We start from the raw sequence: 23,008 nt of genomic DNA on the forward strand, positions 1-23,008 counted from the left end.
GAGGAGGAGGAGGAGGAGGAGGAGGAGGAGAAGCAGCAGTAGCAGTAGCAGCAGCTATATTAGTATAATGTAATAGTTAAGAGTCTAAAGACTCTGGAATCAGATTGCCCAGACTTACCAGATTCTGGCTTTGCCATTTATACAATGATTTTTAGCAAGTTCAAAAAAATCTCATAGTGTTGGTATAAAGAATAAAGATACTAACACATGTCAAACATTTTGATTAGTGGTAGGTATATATAAAGTACTATGCAAATGTTAGTTACTATTTCTAGTTTTATTGTTCTTAAAGTATTCCTTTCTAGCCTATGTTCAATTGTATGAATATCTTCTCGTGTTGTACATAATAATTTATTCTTATTTCAATCTAACTGCATTATGTCATACATACTTTATATGTTTTTATGATTATATTTCAAAAGTATAATTTAATGCACTAAGTATTTCAGCATTTAACTCAAAACTGATTATGCTATATTACAGGGATACCAAAATGATAATAAATTAGAAAAATTGGCAAAAGCGTCAAATAGTTAAAACACCAAAAAGAAATATATATGGCCAAAGGAGAGGCTTACTCTAATAAGAAGTTGGAAAATGTAGATTGGAAACATTAAAGTTTGATAATATCCACTTTAGGTTAGTGCTTGGGACATTGGGTACTCCCGTCTTCTGCTGGCAAAATGTAAGTTAGTGCTGCCATTTAACTATTAACATTTAAAATGCATAGACCCTCTATAACCAACAATTTCACTCTTTATATGCCCTCAAGAAATGACGGTTAAAGTACATCAGGAGACAGAAGCAAGAGTGTTAATCTAAATGATGTTTGTAATTATGAAAATTGAAAGCTACGTCAATACTCACCAATACTTGGAATGGTTAAATAAGCTGTGATATATTCATCCTTAAATTAAAAACAGTGAGCTATAACTATCAGCACTGACATGAAAATCTTAAAGGCACGTTACTTAGTAAAAAGCAAACAAAAAACCAAATTGCAGAAAAACGAGTACAGCCAAGATAGCATTTTTGTACCATACAGTAAACAAAATAGCTCTATAGATACATGTATGTAAGTGTACATATATGTATATGTAAATGTATCTGTGGGTGTTTGTGTAACTATCTTGAAAAATGTCTCGGAGTGCACACCAAACTGTTAACAGTGGCAATTTTTAGATGGAAAACTAACATTTGTTAAGGAGGATTTTAGCTTTTTATTGTATTAAATTTTTTTACAATGATAATTTTTTAAAGTATTCTTGTATAATTAAGGTTGAACTTTAAAAAATTAAAAGACAAATAAGACAAAGTTCCTGAATTCCAAAGTTAATACTCTATTTGGTGGATATATAACAATTTACTTAGCCATTGACCTATATTTGGCAGTTCTGGTTGTTTCCATTTTTTAATATTATAGATTTTTATACACTGAAGTTTCTTTTTCTTCTGTTAATTTATTTTTCTAGGATAAATTCCAAGAGTAGGATTACTGGATAAAATGCTACAAACATCTTTCTCAAACATCTTTCTGGCTCTTGTTATATTTTTCCACATTGCTTTCCAAAAATGTTATACTTCTCCTTCTCTATTATTACTACTTTTTTTTTTCTTTTTTTTTTTTTAAGAATGAGCTCTCCTACTACCTGGCAGTAATCTGCTTTTCTATTGCCGTCTCCTGGTTCTCAGGAATGTGTACTTTTCACTTCAGTTTTCAACCTGTTTTAGGACTGGAATCTCCTAGAGGACCTTCACTTCAGTCTTTCTCTTATGCCTAGTATATGTATATCCCTGGAAGGTAGATATGATTAACATTCCATTTTTATAGAAGAAAGCACTGAGGCACACAGAGGTCAAGTAACTTGCCTAGGGTGCCATAGCTAAGAAATAGCAGAACCTATTACTTTTAATTATACTCTCTGCATATCTGGTGTCTATATTCTCTCCATATCTAGTGTGGTTCTCCATCAGTTTGGTGTGAACAGAGTTGATATGGACCCAAATACCTCTTGATTACTTACAGAGTCTCTGTATGTCATGGCTTTCCCACCCCATCTGGTCTCTTGGTACTAGTCCGTGTCTGTGTCCTCACTACCTTTCTGCCTGTGTGCCTTTTCTTGGCCTAGTTCTCAGCTGGCCAGCTTGTTTCACATACTCAGACTTCTTCCCTATCTGCTTCATCTGCCTTAACCAAGATGTTAGACCAGTGATTCTTAATCTGTATATATGCTAGAATCACTGGGGAACTTAAAACAAAGGAACCAAACACACTGGAGCCTGAATTTCATTCCCAGAAATGTGAATTGAATTGATCTGGGGTATAGTATGTATGAGCTTGGTTCTGGGATTTCTTTCAAAGTCCCGTAGATCTTTGGAATGAGAACCTCTACCTTAAAGGCTCTTTTGTCTTCCTCCTGGGTTTAGTGAGCAACATGCCTTTGTTTTGTTAGTAATAGCTGCCCTGCTTCCCTTGGCTGCCACCTCCCCTTGCAGTGGTTTACCTATCTGCCCTGCTATCATTTTGCCTGTTCTGTTCTGTTCCTCTGTGTCCTCTCTTATCAAAAGCACATTGCTGATCCTACCTTCAAATCTTTGTCCTTGCTATTGCTGCTGCTAGTAATCACTCCGCTGTTCTCTACTGGAATCTAGTTGAATCAAAGTTTTTCCTTCTCCATGCAACTCTCTCTCATCACTACCCACACAGCTGGCTGCTGCTTCTTAATGCCTATTTGAGTTCCCATCTGTGTCATTTTAGTGGCTTTTCCTTTAGTGATGAAAGGTGGTATATGATTTTCATGTGTGGATGGGAAGAAGGGCTCTTAATAGTGGTTAAGAGCACAGGATTCAGAGTTGGGAAGATTGAGGTTTCAAATTCCAAGCTTCCATTTACTTAACTACTCTAAGCCTCAGTTTTCTCATTTATAAATTAAAGATAACAGTGTTACATATTTCATAGAGCTTCTATGAAGCATGGAGAACATTTAACACAGTACATGTTAAAAGTCTGCTACCCATAAACTACTGGAAACAGGATATATATGGTGATGATACTGATTGCTTTTAATTAAATTGGTAGAAATTAATAACGTATGCATCCAAATTTCCCCTTATCATCTGCCCCATAAATATTGGGCAGAGAAATGGAAGATACCCACTTATTGTGATGATGCTGTATTGCCCAGATCTTTTCCAGAAATCCTCTCTTGGAATTGCCTACAGAGCCATTTTATGTGTCGGAAAGAAAAAAGGCCCTATTGCTCTACTCCCTATTTGTTTTTACCAAAAAAGGCAATGCTTAGTTCCACTGCACACTGTATTCATCAGCTTTGGTGCCAAATGACCTTTGGCTTTTTTTTTTTTTCCTTTTAAGTTTAATCTTCCCCAAGAGGATAAGGATGCCACTACTAAGAATATATACAAAAAGTGTAACAGATTTTCAAGGAAATTTCAGAACAGAAGTTCCCAAAATATTTTTCCATGGAGACTGCAAATGACTTGAGAATGGGGCCCTTATCTACAACCAGGGGTTCTTAACCTGGAGTTAACTGGACTTTTGCTTTGTAACTTTTCTGGTTAGAGGGTCTGTAGCTTTCTTAATGTTTTCAAAGAAATAAAAAATGAGAAAAAGAAGGTAAGAATATTGTTTTAAAATATTTTATGGGTGCCAAGGCTCCTAGGAGAGGGCTATTTTGTTAATAATAAATTTAAATGTTTAAGGAATAGAAGTGTGCTATCTTTCAAATACTACAGTAATGATATCTATTATTATAGCATGCATTGTTATTTTAACAGTGGGGGCGGATTTGAATAAAACAGTAAACATTCCCTCAACCACTCCTTGACTTGACTTGTGCATGTGTTCATGAAAGAGCTGGCAGGATTCTAGTGTGTGGAGTGTGACTTTGGAACTTTTTAGAAGTATTTTATAAAATAGAGTCCAAAGGAAAACACAACTATCATGTTTCAAAAACAAAACAACAATATCAAAATATGAAAACTGAGAGGAGGATTATTTTACCATTGTGATTTTTTGTCCAGTGGCTTGCTAGTAAAGCAGCTCTCTGGGAGGGAAAAAAACCAAGATCCGATTTATAATGTTTGCCAATTTCTATGGTGTAAATACTCCCACCATGGCCAATTTCAAACTACCAGTATGAGATCACTGAATAGAATTGGGAAGAGATGCACAGAATTTGTTCTCTAAGCCAGTACAAGCTGTTTCTAGTACACCACTGCTTGTAACCCTTGTAAACCTAGATGCCTAAAAGAAGAGTTTCTACAGGACGTTCAGTTTTATAGCAGTGTCTTTTGTAAGAAGCATACTTTAAGAGCAAAAAAGGAATTGGAAAGGAATTCTATTGGAGGGTATTGAAGCAGATTGAAACACATAGTTTAAAACACATTTCCCAAGCATCCTGATTAAAATTCACCCTCTTCTACCCAACCCACTAAAGTTTTCTCTCCCATTTCTTTTTCCTCCTCTACCTATCCCAGTGTTTTTTTGTTTATTCATTTTATTAGATAGACTAAATCTCCTGGTTGGAAAGAATCCTATTTCTGAGATGACTGTAAGTTTGGTGGGGAAAGATGGGCTGCCTTTGATGGATAGGGAAGGGGAAATTGAGGTCTGAGAATAGTAAGACATTAATCATCTTTATTCTATCACATTATTTGCCCATGTTAAAATAAAAAAAAATTGAGGAGGAAAAAGTATACAAGTGAAACTATCTTCTCTTAAGGTTTGTGGCTTGTGAATCAACAAATCTTTATAAATAGTATCCTTTAAAGAAAAAGCAGTGTAAATATAAACCAAATCTTTATATATTTTTTCCATTTACATATGGGCATTTCTTAACCTGTATCTATATTTATAAACCAATTTGACTGATCAGCTTTGGGTTAGTTAGTTAAAAGCCAAACCAATTGTTTGTCTATCCCAGCTGATTTTAGACTGCCTATCTGGCCAAACTTGCAGTGTGACCATGAGCAAGTCATTTGGCCTTTCTGAACTTGAGTTACATCATCTGACATTGGGATTGAACTGAATGGTCTTTAAATTGCTTTCTAGCCATAAGAGCTTGTGGTACTCATGTTGCATTTAATGAGCTCCTTCACAATTTTCTTTTATGAAATTAATAATTTCTACTTTTAAAATGTCATAAACCTGCTAGTTTGAATAAGTGGATTAATATCTAACTTGACTAGTTAACTAGAACTCTTCTGTCAATAAGAAGAATAATTTACTCTTGAGACTCTGGTTTTCTCTGCTAACATTTTTCTCTGCTGTTTTCTCTAGACTTTGCGGTTCACCAAACTCATCTGGAGGAAGAAACCCTACTGAGGTTGGAAGGAATACTAAGGATAGATCAAGGACCCTCCTCTAATGGTATCAGAAATTTATACTCTGTCCCTAGATCATTCTGGACCTTCAGGATTCATATTTTTTCAGTAAACTTGATCTTCTATATATTTCCTTCTGTTTCTATTTCCTACTTCTTCACATTCATCTCAGGGCTTCTGGCCAAGGAAAAAGATACAGTGAGTAGGGAATAAGCATATCTTTCCATCCTCTTTGGTATTAAATCACTTGGCTCTTATCTATCAAATACCTGATGATTCACTTAGTTTAGGACACTGCAGAAAGATAATTATGGCATGAAAAATAGCTAATATTTATTGAGTGCTTATATTTTCTAAGGACTTTACAGACATCTCATTTAGTTTCTAACAATGTAAATTCTAGCCCCATTCTATACGCAAGGAAATTAAAGCTTAAAATGATTAACCCAAGGTCGGAATGAATGGGAGAAGCAAGACATGATGTATAATCCCAGAACTGCCTGTCCTAACTTCTGTGCTCTTGTGCTTCTAACCACTAACTCCTCTGTGGTTGTATCTGAAGCTGCTAAAACAAAGCTTGGAGTGGAAAGCAGAAGGCCAGGTAAAAGCTTTAAGATGGGGATGATTAGATGGGAATTTGATTTCCTGTTTTTCAAGCTAAAGAGAGGACTTGGGCTGCTTTGGTGAAAGAAACGACACACAGCTCTAAGGATGTGCTCCCTTTACGTGACTCTCTATCCCATCCCAGACTATCCGATGCAGGAATTTACAGGCTCAGTCCCGAGCTAAGGTCATTCTGATTATCAAACCCATCATGGCAGTTAGTGGTGGGGGTCAGGACTCTCAGTCCTGTTATTTTAGTTTCCTGCCCCTAGGTCACTCATTCAGTGCATGAAAACTCACCTTTTAATTAAATACTGGAAAAAGTCATCACAAAATTAGGCTGGGCACGATGGGTCATGCGTGTAATCCCAGCATTTTAGAAGGCCGAGGTGAGCAGCTCACTTTAGGCCAAGAGTTCGAGACCAGCCTGGCCAACATGGTGAAACCTAGTCTCTACCAAAAATATAAAAATTAGCTGTGTATGGTAGTATATGCCTGTCGTACCTGCTAGTTGGGAGGCTGAGACATGAAAATCACTTGAACCTGGGAGGAAGAAGTTGCAGTGAGCAGAGATCACTCCACTGCACTTCAGCCTGGGCAGTAGAGTGAGACTGTCTCAAAAAAGTCATCACAAAACTAGTCATACAGTTCCTTCTCTACTGAGCAGAAAGACTAATCTTAAGATGAGTGCCTTATGTTCATTACCAAAGACTTTGAAACCTCAGTACTAAGAAAACAGAAAAGGCACAAGACATTGCAGAAAGTGTCCATCTATTTGGGGGCTGCAAAAAAGCATTTATCTTAAATACAGCCTCCCTGCATTTTTAGCCTTCCATTTGGAGACTGACAGTCTCCTGCTTCATGGTGGATGGCTAACAGCTGCTCACTGGCATGATGTAACTTTCTACATTGAAGATGATGAAGTGACAGGGAGAAGCAAAAGGGATAAAATTTTTTCAGTTGATATGAAAACATGATGGCACATATAAACATGAAAGAACTCAGGAAGAAAGAAAAGATGCTGATATGGTTCGGCTGTGTTCCCACCCAAATCTCATCTTGAATTGTAACTCTCACAATTCCCACATGTTGTGGGAGGAACCTGGTGGGAAGTGATTGAATTATGGGAGTGGATCTTTCCTGAGCTGTTCTAATAGTGAATGAGTCTCATGAGGTCTGATGGTTTTAAAAACAGGAGTTTCCATGCATGATCTCTCTCTTCTCTTGTCTGCCACCATGTGAGATGTATCTTTTACCTTCTGCCATGATTGTGAGGCCTCCCCAGCCATGTGAAACTGTAAGTCCAGCAAACCTTTCTTTTGTAAATTGCCTGGTCTCAGGTACGTCTTTATTAGCAGTGTGAAAATGGACAAATACAGTAAACTGGTACCAGTAGAGTGGGGCATTATTGAAAAGATACCCAAAAATGTGGAAGTGACTTTGGAACTGAGTAACAGGCAGAGGTTGGAACAGCTTTGAGGGCACAGAAGAAGACAGAAAAATGTGGGAAAGTTTGGAACTGCCTAGAGACTTGTTGAATAGCTTTGACCAAAATGCTGATAATGATATGGACAATGAAATCCAGACCAAAGTGGTCTCAGATGGAGATGAGGAACTTGGGAACTGGGGTAGTGGTGACTTTGTTATGTTTTAGCAAAGAGACTGGCAGAATTTTGCCCCTGCCCTAAAGAATTGTGGAACTTTAAACTTGAGAGAGATGATTTAGGGTATCTGGTAGAAGAAATTTCTAAGCAGCAAAGCATTCAAAAAGTGACTTGGGTGCTGTTAAAGGCATTCAATTTTATAAGAGAAATAGAGCATAAAAGTTTGGAAAATTTGCAGCCTGACAACATGATAGAATAGAAAATCCCATTTTCTGAGGCAAAATTCAAGATGGCTGCAGACATTTGATTTAGTTGCGAAGAGCTAAATGTTAATCTCCAAGGCAGTGGGGAAAATGTCTCCAGGGCATGTCAGAGGTCTTCACAGCAGTCCCTCCCATCACAGGCCCAGAGGCCTAGGAGGAAAATGTGGTTTTGTGGGTTAGGCCCACAGTCTTGTTGCTTTGTACAGTCTTGGAACTTGGTGTTCTGCATCCCAGCTGCTCTAGCCATGACTGAAGGGGCCAATGTAGAGCTTGGGCCACAGCTTTAGAGGGTGCAAGCCTCAAGCCTTGGCAGCTTCCATGTAGTATTGAGCCTGTGAGTACACAAGAATTGAGGTTTGGGAACCTCTGCCTAGATTTCAGAAGATGTATGAAAATGCCTGGATGGCCAGGCAGAAATTTGCTGCAGGGGCAGGGCCCTAATAGAGAACCTCTGCTAGGGCAGTGCAGAAGGGAAATGTGAGGTTGGAGCCCCCACATAGACTTCTTACTAGGGCACCATCAAGTGGAGCTGTGAGAAGAGGACCACTATTCTCCAGATCCCAGAATGGTGGATCCACTTACAGCTTGCACTGTGCACCTGGAAAAGCCACAGACACTCAATGCCAGCCCACTAAAGCAGCCAGGAGGGAGGCTATACCCTGAAAAGCCATGGGGTTGGAGTTACCCAAGACCATGGGAACCCACCTCTTGCATCAGCATGACTCAGATGTGAGACGTGGAATTAAGAGATCATTTTGCAACTTTAAGATTTGACTGCCCGGCTGGATTTTGGATTTGCATAGGGGCTGTAGCTCCTTGTTTTGGCCAATTTATCCCATTTGGAAGAGCTGTATTTACCCATTGCCTGTACCCCCACTGTATCTAGGAAGTAACTAACTTGCTTTTGATTTTACAGGCTCATAGGTGAAAGGGACTTGCTTTGTCTCTGATAAGACTTTGGACTATGGACATTTGAGTTAATGCTGAAGTGAGTTAAGACTTCCAGGGACTGTTGGGAAGACATGATTTGTTTTGAAATGTGAGGACATAAGATTTGGAGTGGCCAGTGGTAGAATGATATGGTTTGGCTGTGTCCCTACCCAAGTCTCATCTTGAATTATAACTCCCACAATTCCCACATGTCATGGGAGGAATTGGGTAGGAGGTGATTGAATTATTGGCATGGATCTTTCCTGCACTGTTCTTGTGATAGCAAATGAGCCTGACAGGATCTGATGGTTTTTAAAATGGGAGTATCCTTCCACAAGCTCCTGCTTCTCTTGTCTGCCACCATGTGAGATGTGCCTTTCACCTTCTGCCATGATTGTGAGTCCTTCCTAGCCACGTGGAACTGTAAGTCCAATAAACCCCTTCCTTTTGTAAATTGCCCAGTCTTGGGTATGTGTTTATCAGGGGCATGAAAATGAAATAATATAGATGCCTTTAAAAACTGTTTGATGAATTGTCCATTTGATACAGAGACTCAAAGCCAAGCAAGTTTGATACTTCTTTGATCATATTTCAATTTTTAATGGAGTATTGGGTAAGAAAGGGTCAAGGGGTGAATAGAGACCAGGGGCATATGTGGGCTTTGTGGGATCTGGATCTTGCACAATTTAGGGGAGGAAGAATTTTAAGAAAAATAATATAAATGCAAAATTAGAAATAGAGCCTTGGAATAAGTTCATGCAAGTGAAAAATCTTGAGATGATGCTTTATTCACTTTGTTTTAAAATCCTTGTATGGTTGAGATATATTTTCTCCATCTGGCTGGGAACACAGACACACCATGCTGAAATACTCTGCTCTGATAGACTACTGATGGGTCAGGGAGAGAGATGAAAAGAAGAGGATACAAAGAGGCCAATAAAATGCTGAGGAATTACAGGGAGTTTACCAGGTGGTATTGTGTAATATTCAGAGGTCATATGTGTACACAATTGTTATATACCATGATTATCTTTAAGAAAGCATAAAGGTGTCCAGGGCTACATGGACTATCTATGTGGTTTTCTTGCCCAGAATTTGACAGAAGAGATAAGGATCAACGGCTTCACAGCTGAAGTTACGGTCTGTTCTGTCTTCTGGTTTCTACTAATTTTGTTTTGTTTGATATGTATCTTCAGCGTGGGCAACTAAAACAACCGGCACAATTCATTTGCTATCCATCTCCTCTCTTCTTTTTTTTTTTCTAACAATATAAATTGGTTTTTTGCTGTCATAATAATAACTTGTCTCAACACAGGAATCAAAGACATGTAAAACATTTTAAACTTTGAAAACGTTTTAACTATCATCAGATTTTTACAACTATTTTTAGATAGCTCCCAATATAGGGTTAAACTAAACTGACGGTGTCTCTTGTAAATTCTGGGGCAACAGAGAAAAAGAAGAGGTGAGATAGTGCTAACTCTCCAGACTTACCAGGGCTATGGAGAATGCTAATTTTATGGAGTGCAAATGATTTGGATGGTCTTGTTACTAATCATAAGAATCTTAAACCATTCAGCAGCTGACAGATTGCATCTACATTGGAAAAGAAAAATTGTCAGGAGCTTTTATGGTGGCCACACAATCCAGGAACAAATTTCTCATTATAGAAAATATGGTGTCTTTATAGGAGGAATTAATGAAACTCACAAAGGAACACCTAAACAACAAATATCTAAGCTTTAAAATATTTTACCAGAAAGTGAACAATAAAATATATTGCAGATCAAATACAGATGGGCAAGAGAGGAGGTTTCAAAAGCATATTGGCAGGAGTGTCTGGGAGACATGATAATAGGTTCTCACTGTCCTGAAGGGAAGCCAGTGGAGGATGAGAGGGCCAATTTGTCTGAATATTGGCATTCAACTCCTCATAATAATCAATAAAAGGATGTTGGATGTCTAATATCTGGCTCCTGTGAGATTGTCCAGTGTGCCTTAGGCCAAGATACTCATGCAGCAGGAAAGGAATGTAAGAGAGGTGGGAATGGCTCTTGACATCTCTTCCCTAATGCTGGGGAGAAGCGGGGTCTCTCAGTACACCTTCCGGTCAGCCTTCTTTCCACACAGCCCAAACAGAGGTGAGTCCAGACAGGGCAAGGGCATTTTCCAATATAATAGACACAGACAGGAAAATTTCTGCACAAGAGGATTGAGCAGCATCCATTATTTTAGTTCATAAGGAGATTCAGTGACTGTATGTAGTGGTTTGTATTTTTTGAGGCTAAAGTAGGAAGTAGCTTGCTTCCTTTCTTCTGTGTTCTGTTTACTTACTTATTTTTTGGATTCCAGGAAATTGCTCAGTTTACACACCTTGGGGTCGTGATTTTATAGAGTTAAGAGGCTTTTTTTTTCCATCATGATAGAATAAAATTTACTTTTTTTCCTTTGGTATACAATTCTATGAATCTTAACATGTATATTTGTGTTACCATGACCATAATCAGGATACAGATCAGTTTCATTTTCCCAAAAACGCAGTTGAATTTTTTTTTATAGCCTCCAATTCTCTGCCCTTCCAGCTTTATATAGGCAGACAGTTTGTCCCAAGTAAGAGGAGGTAGTCTGATTGTCCACTCATTCATTCCTTCTTTACGGACAGTCTTCTGGGCAGATGGTAGTATTTTCCAAAACATCATAAGACACAATTCCTGTCATCAAGGAAGGTATAGCCTAGTTCAAGGCTAAGATATCTCCATGGTAACAATAAATTATCAAATGGCAAGTGAATGATATTGACAATATAGGAGATCACAAAAGGCTTAGAAAGGCCAGGAAAGGCTTAGAAGAAGAAAAGAAACTTGACCTATAGTCTAAATGGATGGAAGGATTTTTGAATGTCATGTAGAAGGTAGGAAAAGCCTTTTGGGCAAAGTAAGGACATAGAGGCATGTATGTATATGAACTTGGGAAAACTTATTTAGGAAGGGAAGTTGGACTTTCTTTGAGTGGTGAAAGAGACTAAGCACAACGATGGTCACAATTCTCTGTCCCTTCCCATATCCACAGCCATTTCAGTATGACTGCAGCTCTGTTCATAAACAGATGAAATCTATTCCCTTATTCCTTGAATCTGGGTTTGCTACTAATTGCACTGACTGACAGAGTGAGACAGAAGTAATGGACTGCCAATTTGAGCCCAAGACTCAAGAGTCTTTGAACCCTTTTTCACTATGTTGGAACGCTGGAACACTGCCATGTGAACAAGTCCACCTAAAATGCTGGAGGATAGTAGACCATATGGCAGAGAGCCAACATGGTTATTCTACCCAATACCATCCTAGAGAAGCAAAGAACTGGCAATCTCTAAACATGTGAGAGAACCTTGTCTATAGCAGCAGAGATGCCTAACTGACCCACAACTAATATCAGATAGATGAGTGAGCCTTAATGAAATGAAAAGTATCCAGTTGATCCATAGACTTGTGAGCAATAATAGATGCTCATTGCTTTATAACACTAAATTTTGGGAGAAGTTTGTTACCTAGCAATAGCTAACTGATACAAGTGTCTGAGACACTTGGGATCATTGTCTTGTAAGTAATAAAAGGATAATTAGTAGGTTTTGTGACCCAACAAAGAAGGTACATTAGGAAGCTTCCTATCAACATTATAGTAGTGGAGATTAGTGATAATTTTAGCATATCTAAAATTTATTTTTATCAAAATAATAAATGTATAATTTAAAAGATTAAATAATAAATGTACAGTTTAAAAGATTAAATCCCATTTTTTCTTACCAAGAAAAAATGTAGTCCCAAGCTATAACCTTACTCATATCCCAGTACTGTTTCTTAGCTTTCTCTTCTGAAAGCTATCTTCATATTTATAAATATTATGTCTATACTCATGTTTATCTATGTTAGATATAATCTCTTGCCTCTATATTATAGCAGATGAGGATTTTTCTGTCTTCCCTACTTCTCTTCCATACCTCATAATCCTTTTATTCCAATTTATCCATGTAATAATTGATATTATCAATTTAATACCACCATGTTTGTTAAATAAATATTTCACATTTGTATTATAATGTCTATGTAAATATTCTTCCCTATTAGGCAGGTAGAGTACTAAAATTGTTTCTTTTTATATAAATTTTGTTTTTCTTTATTATTACCTCATTATTATTATTATTATTTTCTGAGAAGGAGTCTTGCTCTGTAGCCCAGGCTAGAGTGCAGTGGCATGATTTCAGCTCACTGCAACCTTTGCCTTCAGAGTTCAAGCTATTCTTCTGCCTCAGCCTCTTGAGTAGCTGGAATTACAGGTACGTGCCACCAAGCCCAGCTAATTTTTGTATTCTTAGTAACTGAGACGGGTTTCACCATCTTGGCCAGGCTAGTCTCAAACTCTTGACCTCATGTTCCGCCTGCCTCAGCCTCCTAAAGTGCTGGCATTGCAGGCGTGAGCCACGGCACCCAGCGCTATTACCTCGTTCTTTTATTTGATTAGTTTTCTATGTAGTAGCATAAAACAGATCCAAATACGATGATAGATACGAAAAAAAACCCAGATTTTCATTCTATTTTTCACATAGCCAGATGCATCAGTTTGTTTGTTTGTTTACATAGGTCTCCATCCAGTTCTTTTGTTTCAGTCTTGACTGTTTTCTTCAAGTATTCCCATGAATAGGCATTTTCTATGTCTGAGTATTTTCTCTAGGATTTCCTGTGCTATAGCCATTCTCACATCTTCTTTTCTCACTGTAACCCCTTATTGTGATGAAGAATATCCTCTAGTATTACGTGGCTAAAATATCTTTATTCTATAGTATCTACTTCAAGCTTAATAGCATAATCATGAATAGAAGATAACTTTCCCTCTGGATTTTTAATGCATTACTTCACCGTTTTCTGGCTTTTAAAGTTTCATGCCTTTCTTACTTACAATCTTTGCTGGTTACCTGTTTTGGTTGTTGCTACTGTTCATTTGTTTATTTTTGAAATTTAAGCATTGGAAATTTCACTATGTTCCTTCATGGATCTCTTTTCCCATTTTCATCCAGAATTTCAGGTAACACAATGGACTCTTTCATTCTAGAAATTTGTGTCTGTCTGTGGATTAAAAATAAAACTTTGGGTCTGGGTGCAGTGACTCACGCCTGTAATCCCAGCATTTTGGGAGGCTGAGGTGGGCGAATCACGAGGTCAAAAGATTGAGACCATCCTGGCCACCATGGTGAAACCCCATCTCTACCGAAAAATACAAAAATTAGCTGGGCGTGGTTGTGCACTCCTGTAGTCCCAGCTACTCAGGAGGCTGAGGCAGGAGAATTGCTTGAACCCGGGAGGTGGAGGTTGCAGTGAGTCAAGGTCTCGCCACTGCACTCCAGCCTGGCATCTGGCGACAGAGTGAGACTCTGTCTCAAAAATAAAAATAAAATTAAAAAAAAGTAAAAATTTGGCCTGGTGCAGTGGCTCAAATCTATAATCCCAGCACTTTAGGAGGCTGAGGCAGGAGGATCCCTTGAACCCAGGCATTCAAGGCTAGCCTGGGCAACATAATGAGACTCTGTCTCTATAAAAAAAATAAAAGAAATATAGCTGGGTATGTTGGCATGAAGCTGTAGTCCTGGTTACTTGGAGGCTGAGACAGGAAGATCACTTGGGCCCAGGAGTTCGAGGCTGCAGTGAATTGTGTTTGTACCACTGCACTCCAGCTAGGGTGACAGAGTGAGATCATGTGTCTAACATGAATAAATAAATAAAAATTCTACATTGTCATTTTCTCTTTCTGAAATTCTTATTAATCTTATGTTAGATCTCCCTGATGATTCTTTAATTTTTTAAAAACTTTTTCTTTTCTATTTTCCATCTCAGCTTTTTAAAATTCTGCTTTCTGGAAAATGTTCTCAACTTCACATTCCAATCCTTTATTGATGTTTTTCTTTTTGCTCAAACTTTGTTTTTCCTAAAAACTCTTTTATGCACTATGATTTATCTTTGTTTTCTTCTTTTTTTATTTAACAAGTGATTTTTTGTTCTTTAGCCACAATTCTCCCACTTTTTTACATTATCACATTTTTTTCCATATTTTTAAACATTAGACACATTATTGTTTAGAAGTTAAGGATAAGCACATTCTTTTTGCTAAATAACATCAAATTATATTTAACTTCAAGATTATTAACTTTTTAAATATCAAAAATTGACGATTCTGGGAATCACCTTTATTTGTAGGTCCCAAAATAGCCCTGAGGTCTTAATATGAAAATATCTTTTATAATTTGTAACAAAACTCTTACCTCAAAATTAAACACTATGAAATTTACACAATTGTACCTGGATATTGTATAGATATACTCAGTATCTATGCAATATCCAGAAACCTACTGGAGTTTTAGAAATGAAAATGCAAATAGATTTACATTCAGAAAAGAGAACTTATACCAAGGGTATATAACTTGAAACCAGGCATCCTGTGCAGGAATCTGTTCAGTCCTTAGACAGTCATTAAGTCATCTTTGTTAAAAGCACAGGTCCTTGGATATCCCCAAATGCCAGGCAGAACAAAGAGAATTCCAGTACGTTGGCTTTTACTATTCACCTAAATGGGGTATGATTTTCAAATTACTGTTCCATGGATATAATATCTTCACTTATCTTTCTTGAAGATATAAATTATGGTTTCTTTACTCTCTATTTTTTCAAGTTTTTTCCCTATTTTAATTTTGATCTTTATTTTTCATGCTGAAGCTCATCTGATGATTTTTGATTGTCCATTCATATTTCAGAATGAGATCTAGAAAGCTAGTTGCAGATTATTTCTCTCTGTGCAGGGCTAGTTTACTTGTGGGCTTTATAGTAGGGTAGTCAGAAAGTGACCTAAATTTTCGGTTCAGGAACCCTAAAACATTGGTATCTGCAGGACTTTTCTCTGGGATTTCTGGTCTTTTCAGAGAGGAAACCTTAAATCTGCTGCAAAAGGCAGATACAACTGTCTAGAGTGTTCTCAGAGCAGAGTACAGGAAAAGGATGCAGAGTTCCATTTATTGAATAGTCAAAATTTGTTTAATTATTCATTTTACATTTTAACACTACCCTTGTTATCACAGTACCCAAAACATCCAAATTCAATTTTCGAAGAGAATTAAGTCTTCATCTTCTGCAGTTTAGAAGGGAATCAGTAATTTAACTGCACATAGTACTTATTTTATTTTAGAGATGTGGTCTCATATGTTGCCTAGGCTCAACCTGAACTTATGGGCTCAAGCAATTCTCATGCCTCCACCTCCACATAATCATTATTTTAAGTAAATATGTAACCATATTATTAATAAGTATATGACTAGCTATTTTTGGCCTAGGGAGCCTATTTTCAACCTGTTCCAACAATAGCCCAGTTTAATTATTAAATCATGTTGCTGAAACAAAAACTAATTTCAAAAACGGAAATTTGGTGAGTAAGAGAGTTTAAAGTGAAGGTTTTGAGGCTTGATAAGTAAGATGATTTACATCACAGATACCTCACACATATTGCCATTAGACAAATCAGTTTCTCCGAATTTCCTTCTGTACAGACAGCTCTCTTATCTCTCCTTTCCTCAATTTACAATTCCTTACCAAAGCCTATTGTGTGAGCATTTCAGTTCCAAGTCTTAACCCCAGCTTGCAGACCACACTCACTAGCCAAACAGTAGGATTTTACTTGAGATGTAGAACAACAACAAAAAAACCAGAATGAAATAAATTTTTCCATAACAGAAATAATTTAACTATTATTAAAAGTCATATCAAAAAAAATAGTCATACTAATGAAACCTATCAGTAAATTGGGAATCACAGTAAAGTATTTAATCACAATGATATTTTGCCTGATTTGTGATTTTATTTTCAGAAAATAAGGGAATCTTAGTGTGAAGCTAGTGTGTGGTGATGGTCATAGTTATGTTTACATGTATTCATTAGCACATGCATGTGAGAAAACTACCTAAGGCTAGAAGTGTAACCACCAAAAGAATTAAAGAAAAGAATACTCAGTGCTGCTCACACAGGTATAAGACTAGTTCCTGGTTCCACCAACCAGATTAGTACAGGGGAAAAATTAGCCCTATGATATGCATAGCTCTGGTCTCATCTTGTAACTCATAAAAGCAGTACCAAAAAGGATTAAACAGTTTCCAGCAAACTTAAATGCATCCTAGAATAAAGCTCAACAATTATAGGAATATAAAAATATTCAGAATCCAAGAAAGAAAATTTTCCAATGTCTAGAATACAATAAAAAAACTACTAGGCATGAAAAGAAGCAGAAAACTATGACCTTTGATAAGGAGAAAAATATCAATTTCAACCAGCCAAGAACTGACACAAATATTAAAATTAAAAGACAAGAACATAAAAAGTTTTTATAACTACATTTCATATATCCAAAAAATGAAGTATAGATATGAAAGATACAAAAAAGACTTAAAATTTCCAGAAATAAAAAGTATAATTTCTAGAATAAAAAATACACTGATTAGAATTCACTACAGATTGGAAATTTAAAAATAAAAGGTAAATTGACTCAAAGACAGTTTAATAGAAATTATCCAAAATAAAACACTAAAAGAAAAAAACAAAATGAACAGAGAATAAATAAACTGTGTGATAATTCATATGGTCTAATGTATTTGCAATTGGGGTAGTTTAATAAGGAGAGGCAAAATATTTGCAGAAATAATGACCAAAATTTTTCCAAATTTTTTATCATTTGATAAAAACTAAAATCTATGGACCCAAGAAGCTAAATTAACCCCAAGCATATAAACATGAAGAAAAAAATGTTAAGGAACATTATAATCAAATTGCTGAAAACCAGTGATAAAGATAAAAATCTTAAAAACAGCCACACAAAAAGTAGAGGGAAAATGATAAAGAATGACAGCAGATTTCTCATGAAAAACAATCCAATTAAGAAGACAATAGAACAAAATCACAAAGTATAAAATACTAAAGGGGGAAAAAAATCCCTGTAAATGTAAAATTCTGTATACCCAGCAAAAATATCTTTCAAAATTGAAAGTAAAATAAAAATTATTTCAGACATAAAAAAGCTGAAAGAATTAATCACTAGCAGAAGACCCATACTACAGTAAGTACTGAAAGAAATACTTCAGTCAGAAGGTAAGTGCTACTGATGAAAATATAAATGTATACAAAGGCATGAAAAGCACAGGAAATGACACAAAGGAAATGATACTACATGAGTAAATAAGAATATTAATGAAATCTTTTAAAAATATATGTAGCTGTTAAAAATAATGATAATGTAGTATGGGATTAATAGCATATGTAAAAGTAAAACATGTGGTAGTAATAGCATAAAGCCCAGGAGCAGGAAAATGGAGTATATTGCTGCAGAGCTCTTGTATTATACATAAAGTGGTATAATATCATTTGGAGACAGACTGTGATAACTTAAAAATATATACTATTTTAAAAATTTACTTCATTTACTATAACCTCTGAAGCAGCCAGTAAAAGACAGGAAAATAAGCACACCAAAAAAGGAGATAAAAATGGAATAACAAAAACTAATTTTATCATGCAGAAAAAGAAAAAAACATGAAAGAAAAGATGAAGCAAATAGAAAACAAATGGCAGATAACAGTTGTAAACTTAACCATATTGATAATCATATAAAATGTAAATTCCAAACATAAAAGGCAGAGATTATCAGAGTGGTTACAAAGAAAGACCCAACTATATGCTACTGCAAGAATGCCCTCTAAATATAAAGGCACAAAAATGTTAAAAGTAATAGAATGCAAAAATACACACCATTCTAACATGAGTCAAAAGACAGCTACAGTGGCTATATTAACATTAGATTAAGTAGACTGCAAAGCATAAAATGTTACCAAGGATAAATAGGGTCATTTCATAAAAATAAAAAGGTTAATTCATGAAAGCAATCCTAAAAGTTTATGTATATATATATATGTATGTATGTAAACAAAACTTTAAAATACATAAAGCAAAAACAAAACTATAAAGATAAGTAGAGAAATCCCCAATTAACATAGGAAATTTTAATACTCTTCTCTCAATAATTGATAGGACAAGTAGACAGAACAGAATATCATTAAAGATAAAGACCACTTAAATAGTATCATCAACCAACTCGACCTACTTGACATTTATAGAACTGTCCACTTAAAAGTAGCAAAATGTGTATTCCTTTTAAGTGCATATAAAACATTTATCAAGATAGATCATGATAGATCATATTTAGACCATGAAACAAGTCTCAATAGATTTACAAGGATTCAAGCTATTCAAAGTATGTTTTCTGACAACCATGTAATTAAATTATAAATAAATAACAATGACTTCTGAAAAATCTCAAATATTTAGAAATTATTAAATAAATTTGATTAGCTTAATACTCTTCTAAGTAGTCCAAGGGTTAAAGAATAAATCAAAAGGCACTAAGAAAGCATTTTGAACACAATTAAAATATAAATTCAATATATCAAATTTGATGCTACTAAAATGAGATGTTGCAAAAAAGTAATTATGGAGACATTTTATATCGCTGAACACGTATATTAGGAAAGAAGAATAATTTGATCAAAAATCTCTGTTCCACATTACAAAACTAAAAAAAGCATAAATTTCACCTAAATAGAACAATGAATTAAATAGAAAGAAAATATAGTAAGCAGAAGAAAGGAAATAATAAAATGAAAAAAAAATAGAAAAAAGATAATAGTAAACAGTGGTTCTTTGAGAAGATCAAAAAATTATAAAATGTCTAGCCAAACTAATCTGGAAAACAAGAGAGATAATATATACTAATTATCAATATCAAGAACAATAAAGGTAATCTCACTACAGGGATTAAAAAGACAACAAGGTAGTATTTTGAGCAACTATAAATTCATCAACATAGATGAAATGAACAAATAGCTTAAAAGACACAAACTATTAAAGTTTATCTAAGAAGAAACAGATAACCTGAATAGTTTTATTAAATAAATTAAATTTGTAGTTTAAAAATCTTCTGACAAACAAAAAACCAGCTCAAAATTAGTTTTACTGGTGTTAACTTGATGCCGAAACCATAAATTACAGATCAATATCCTTCAAAAGCATAGATGCAACATTCTGAAACAAAATTTTAACAATTTAAATCTGGCAACACATAAAAATGATAATATAGTATAACCAAGTATTATTTGGTTTGTGGAAGAACTAGAACTCTCATACCTTGCTGGTATGAATGTAAAGTGGTATAACCACTGTGGAACACTGCTTGACAGTTTCTTTAAAAGTAATGCACACATCTATCATATAATCCACAGTCCTAGATGGTTGCCCAGAAAAATGAGGCATCTGTCCCTACAAAGACATATCATGAATGTGTACAGCAGCATTATTTGTTATAGCCACTGAAACAATCTAAATGTTGGTCAGCGGTGAATGGATAAACCAAGAGGAATGTTCACCCAATGGAAGGTTACTTAGCAAACAAAAGGAATAAATTATTAACTCAATAAGAATATGGATAAATCTAAAATTATGCTTAGTGAAAGATTCCAGAAAAAAAGAAAGAATATACACTTTTATTTCTGTTACATAAAATTCTAGAAAATGAAAACTAAACTGATAGAAAGCAGTTTGGTTACTGCCTGGGGATTTAAAAAAGTAGAACAGGGACAGATGGGAAGGAGAAATTTCAAAAGGGTTCAAGAAAAATTTGTAGTAGTAGATGTGTGCGTCATCTCAATTGTGATGATTTTACAGGTGTAAACCAACTGTACACTTTAAATATATACACTCAATTGTATGTCAATCATATCTCACTAAAACTATTAAATATATGGGTCACTACCTATTAATATCTATTTCTCATGAACATTGATGCAGAAATTCTCAACAAAATATTAGCAATTAAATACAACAGTATATTAAAGAAATTATACACCATTGCCAAGTGAGATTTGACCCAGGTGTGCAAGACTGGTTCAACATTTGAAAATCAATTAATGTAATTCATGATATCAACAGGCTGAAAAAGAGAAATCCATGATCATATCAACAGATTAAAAAAAAAATCTGACAAAATCCAAGACCCATTCATAATAAAACTCTTAATAAACTAGGAACAGAGGGGTATTTCCTTAGTCTGGTAAAGAATATCTGCAAAAGCATCTATAATTAACTTCATCATTAATGGTGAAACTAGTAGTTTTCTCACTAAAATGAGAAACGAGGTAAAGATGTCTCCTTTCACCACTCCTTTACAACACTGTACTAGAAATCTTAGCTAATACAATGAAACTGAAAAAAAGGAAATAAGAAATATACAGATTGGGAAGAAAGAAAGAAAACTCTCTTTGCTTGCAGATGACATGATCGTCTATGTAGAAAACCTGAAAATATAAACAACAACAAAAATCCAGAGAGTAATCAAGATGGCAGGATATAAAGTCAATATACAAAAGTTCATTGCTTTCCTGTATGTCAGCAATAAACAAGTGGAATTCAAAATTTAAAATACAGTACTATTTACAGTGGCACCCACAAACTGAAATATATGGGTATAAATCCAAAAAAAATATGTATAAGAGCTACATGAGGAAAAGCACAAAATTCTCATGAACAATTTTTTTTAATTACATAAATGAAGAGGCAGTCCATGTTCATGGACAGGAAGACTCAATATTGTTAAGATGTCTGTTTTTCTCAACTTTATAGATTAAATGCAATCACAATTAAAATATCAGCAAGTTAGTTTTTAGATATCAACAAATTAAATTTAAGGTTCATACAGAAAGGCAAAAAGATCCAGAATAGCCAACACAATGTTGAAAGAGAAAACAAAGTTGGAGGATGGACACTATCCAGCTTTAATACTTGCTACATTAATCAAGACAGTGTGGTATTGATAAAATGCTATACAAATAGATCAGTGAAAATAAATAGAAAGCCTAGAGATAGTGCCACATACAGTCAACTGATCGTTGAGAAAGGAGAAAAGGCAAACAATAAAGTAAAGATAGTCTTTCAACAAATAGTGTTGAAACAACTGGACATCCACATGCAAAACATTTAATCTACACACACAACTTAAACCCTTCATAAAATTTAACTCAGAATGAATCATAGACCTAATGTAAAACACAAAACTAAAAAACTCCTGGAAGATAAAACAGAAAACCTAGACGACTTTCAATATGGTGATGACTTTTTAGATACAACACCAAAGTCATGATCCATGAAAGAAATAATAAGTTGGGCTTCATCAAATTTTAAAACTTCTGCTTTGCAAAAGATAATGTCAAAAGAATAAAAATGTAAGCCACGTATTTTCAAAAGACACATCTGATAAAGGATTATTATTCAAAATACACAAAGAACTCTTTAAGCAATAAAAAAACCCAAACAACCCAATTAAATGGGCCAAGCCCTTAACAAATATCTCACCAAATAATATATACAGATAGCAAATAAGTATATAAAAAGATGCCCACAGGGAAATGCAAATTCAACCCCAAACAAGATACCACTATACACCTATTAGAATGGCTAAAATTTGGGATACAGACAACCCCAAATGTTGATGAGGATGTGGAAAAACAAGAACTCTCACTTAGTGCTAATGGGAATGCCACTTTGGAAGACAGTTTGACAGTTTCTTACAAAACTAAAAATACTCTTATATGGTTCAGCTATTGCACTCCTTCACATCTGCTCAAAGGAGCTGAAAACTTGATATCCACACAAAATTCTGCATAGGTGTTTATAGCAACTTTATTGATAATTGCTAAAACTTGGAAACAACTAAGATATCTTTCAGCAGGTGAGTGGATAACGACCATACAATGAAATATTATTCAATGATAAAAAGAAATGAACTATCAAGCCTTCATTCCTCCATGAACAAACATGGAGGAATCTTAAACACATATTATTAAGTGAAAGAAGGCAATCTAAAGAAGCCACATACTGTAAAATTTTAATTATGTGTTATACTAGAAGAAACAAAACTAAGAAGACAATAAAATATCACTGGTTGCTAGGGGCTTGGGGTGGAGGATAGAGGGATGAATAGGCAGAGCAGAGGGGATGTTTAAGGCAGTGAAAATAATCTGTATTATACTATAATTGTAGATAATTACCGTTATACGTTTGTCCAAGCCGATAGAATGTACAACACGTAGAGTTAATTCTAATAAACTATGAACTTTCAGTGGTTATGATGTGCTAATGG

At 35.2% G+C, this 23,008-nt stretch overlaps 1 protein-coding gene across 1 annotated transcript in view; it reads left to right on the top strand.

Moving 5' to 3' along the window:
* ATP8B4 (ATPase phospholipid transporting 8B4 (putative)) overlaps positions 1-15,541 on the top strand; it is a 302,163-nt gene extending 286,622 nt beyond the window's left edge. Inside the window, exon 33 of the transcript XR_012516263.1 lies at positions 5,300-15,541. The gene's annotated coding sequence lies outside the window, so the exon portion shown is untranslated. The remainder of the gene's footprint in view (positions 1-5,299) is intronic.
* The last annotated feature ends 7,467 nt before the right edge of the window (positions 15,542-23,008 follow it).

This window comes from Saimiri boliviensis, chromosome 2, assembly GCF_048565385.1.
Source record: "Saimiri boliviensis isolate mSaiBol1 chromosome 2, mSaiBol1.pri, whole genome shotgun sequence".
NCBI classification, from domain to species: domain Eukaryota; kingdom Metazoa; phylum Chordata; class Mammalia; order Primates; family Cebidae; genus Saimiri; species Saimiri boliviensis.